This window comes from Oncorhynchus kisutch, linkage group LG6 (assembly GCF_002021735.2).
Source record: "Oncorhynchus kisutch isolate 150728-3 linkage group LG6, Okis_V2, whole genome shotgun sequence".
NCBI classification, from domain to species: Eukaryota; Metazoa; Chordata; class Actinopteri; order Salmoniformes; family Salmonidae; genus Oncorhynchus; species Oncorhynchus kisutch.
Genome location: NC_034179.2, coordinates 76,532,780 through 76,536,494, shown reverse-complemented (window position 1 = coordinate 76,536,494; position 3,715 = coordinate 76,532,780).

The following is a 3,715-nucleotide window of genomic DNA, read 5'->3' as shown; positions in this document are numbered from 1 at the left end:
GAAAAAGCCTTTGTGTTCCCTTTCAGTGGCTTTGAAGAACTGTGGCTGGAGCTTTAACTGAAAGAGTGGGAGCTGGCACAGAGAGAAGTGTGTATCATCATTTACTTTATTCTTGTCATGATTAACAGCATCTCACCAAGCACTTCACTCATGCACACATGTGCAAACAATACACACACATCCAAAAGCCATACACTCATACAAACATTTACTTTTCCCATAAAAACATGCATGCATGCGCACGCACGCACACACACACACACACACACACACACACACACACACACACACACACACACACACACACACACACACACACAGGCAGAGTTAATAAGGACCTCTAAACCCTCCTTGCTGGTGGATGATAAGCAGTATGCTAGTAGCCCTGCCCTCCTGAGACATGCCTTCCTCTAGCGGTGCCGTGTAGGAGCCTGATAAGGCTGGGGAGTGTGGGATAGCCAGGGACCAGGGACAGCTCCACTCCAGCAACCTGCAGCAGCCACCCTGGCCCCAGGGCCAGCCAATCACAGCCCTCTGTCACATGCTATTTATCTCACCGCTGGGTACCTGGAGGTGGACTCTATACCTGGACTGGTTAGCTGTCTGCCTTTGTTACATACAGGGCTGTGGTAATAGGCCTAATGCATTGTGTGTGTGTGTGTGTGTGTGTGTGTGTGTGTGTGTGTGTGTGTGTGTGTGTGTGTGTGTGTGTGTGTGTGTGTGTGTGTGTGTGTGTGTGTGTGTGTGTGTGTGTGTGTGTGTGTGTGTGTGTGTGTGTGTGTGTGTGTGTGTGTGTGTGTGTGTGTGTGTGCTCCTGAGGATATGTGTTGTAACTCCCTCTATCTCCTCTGTGGTTTCAGAGGCTTGATAGTCCCACTCCAACAGAAACTCATTAGGGGTGCAGTGTTAATTAAGCAGTAAAACTTTAAAACTGACATACTTTCAAAGCACCTTTTTTATTTAAAAGTCCTTTTCTAGATGAAATGTACAATCTGCTGGGACACAGAAATGTACACCTTTAAGATGAAATATCCTTTGAAAAAGCAATTTTGTTCAGGAGATTGATGGTAAGGCCTACCTAGATGTTCAAGATGCAACTTATTCTCTGTCTTTGAAGCTATAACCAATTTATGTTCTGACATTTAGATCATGAAAGAACTATACCCACATGAGGGTATACGGTCTGCTAACAGCAGGCTGTTCAAACAGTATTGCGCACAGGTTATAGGTCCGGTTGCCTACGCTTGCTTTGCCGTGAGCTATGACAGACAGACTGAGGATAGGGTATGCATGAGAGATAACTGTTGCATTGCTGTTTTAAAGAACTGTGTGGGAATAGGTGAAGCGAGTGTGCGTAAACAGCAATTTCTTGTCCTTCTGTATGGGAAGTTACGGGCCTACAGTACCTTTTGGGGGAGAAACAGAGGCGGTGAATTAGGCTGCTGGTCTGCCGCCCTTTCAGCCAGTGCCTGTTCGCAATGCCAATGTCAGCATTCCTAGACACGCCGTTGCCTAGTGGAACTTTTGTTTCACAGTTTTTGTAGAGCTCAAGCCGAGAATACTGGGCAAACTGTAGAGAAATGGAAGGGAATCGAAGTAAAGTCCCTGGATAGTGCAGGAGAGCGCGAGAAGGAATTGAATAATGGAATTGGGAAATAAGGGCTTACACTTTACAACGCTGCCTGAAAATCCATTTTCATTTTAATGAGAATCAGATACCCATATTATAGTTGTAGCTCATGCAACCTCGAGAGAAACACTGTTTCGTTTTAATTTTAGGCCGGGAATGGATTGTGAATAATAGTTTGACGCATTTGGGCTCCATCAGAAACACATTTTCATTTCTCGGCCGTGGCTGTGCAACGAGAACAGTGGCTCTTTAGTTTTTCGCCTATGCTCACTATAGGCCTACAGTACTCCGACTCATCATGCACGCTGTGACCTTTGTGTTTGGGCCTAAATATTTTGTAATTGTTGTTAGAAATGATAAAGTACTTTAGAACATGCTTAAAAACTCTTAAATCACAACTGTTCATTTCTATACACAGACATTTGGGTTCAGGGCAGGTGAGAGTGCGGAGAGCAGGCTTTATCACTCCGACATGAAAGGTTGAGTAATAAAACGAAGCAGATGCATCAGGCCCAGACCCTACTTCAAGGTTTGGCCGGATTGGTTAAAAACTTGTTCATGTTCATTTGAGTTGATGTAGGTCTATTTATTTCGCCAGAAATAGAAGGCTACCTATGTATTTCTAGATAATTTATTTTGAGTTAATTATTCTATTAACCGAAAACTTTTGGATGAGTTTTTGTTATGCACTCATTAGTGTGCCGGCCGGTGCATGAGTCTATCTGCTCTGCACGTCATATAGTGAACACAGTCTATTTGTTGTTAATAATATATTAACAACAAATAGGCAGCAATGTAATATCAGAAAATCATTTATTTCTGTTGAAGACAAACAATTGTTGTCTGATTTCTCATATAGCTTAATGTCAATCTTCACTTCCCTGCATGTGTATTATTCTATATCAGTGTGCAAAAATGCAGTTTTTATATTTTGAATAATTTCACATGCAGGGAAGTGAAGATTGACATTAAGCTATATGAGAAATCAGACAACAATTGTTTGTCTTCAACAGAAATAAATGATTTTCTGATATTACATTGCTGCCTATGTATAATCGTTTAGATAAGCAGGCTTATCACGAATTCAGATTGCAGAGGCATTGAGAGCCTACGTGTGTAGGGTGACACAGACAACTATAGATGAGGAAGATGTGGGAAATCAGGATTGGATATGCAGCTGATACAATGCTTAGCTTTACTAAGTTGCTTAGCCTATAGGCTATATCATAAACGAATAAAGTGCTAAAATAAAATATATACAATTGGTATAATAGATAATAATAATAGAGAAGTGTAATTTGCTGTTATATCCTACACTTCCGGATGAAGTAGTGGCTGCCTGGTATCGATGCTGTGTGTTTGCCGACAGCATCGTAAGACAGAGAAATGCATGGTCAGGCACTAATATGTAGCCTACTCCCTTGTTTTTTTCGGAACTATATTGAACCTTCTTGTCCAAGCGAATACCAAGGTTAGGATGATGATCATAGGCTTGACGTCTTGTGTGATGTTTGCACAATGACAAAAGGCTGAGAATAGCCATTATGTCACAAACAGGCCTAGTCAATATTACATGTTTTTCTTTACACATTTGATTGTATAGATATAGGTCTACTTGTATCATATCTTCTGCCTTATACAATTTGTCTTATTCTTTAGGCCCAGAACAAAATAATTATTAGTCTGAAAGTTAACTGCCTAAACTGATAATTGGCACAAGTTTTGAAACAAATTATAGCACCCATCAATTTAAATAAACGTTTTTCTTTTAATAAAAAAAGTTCCTAAAAATAATAATTTTGAAGCAGATAATATGAAAAAAATATTTAGGCCTAATATCAATACAGCTTAGTTAATATCAATACAGCTTAGTTAATATCAATACAGCTTAGTTAATATCAATACAGCTTAGTTAATATCAATACAGCTTAGTTAATATCAATACAGCTTAGTTAATATCAATATAGCTTAGTTAATATCAATACAGCTTAGTTAATATCAATACAGCTTAGTTAATATCAATACAGCTTAGTTAATATCAATACAGCTTAGTTAATATCAATACAGCTTAGTTAATATCAATAC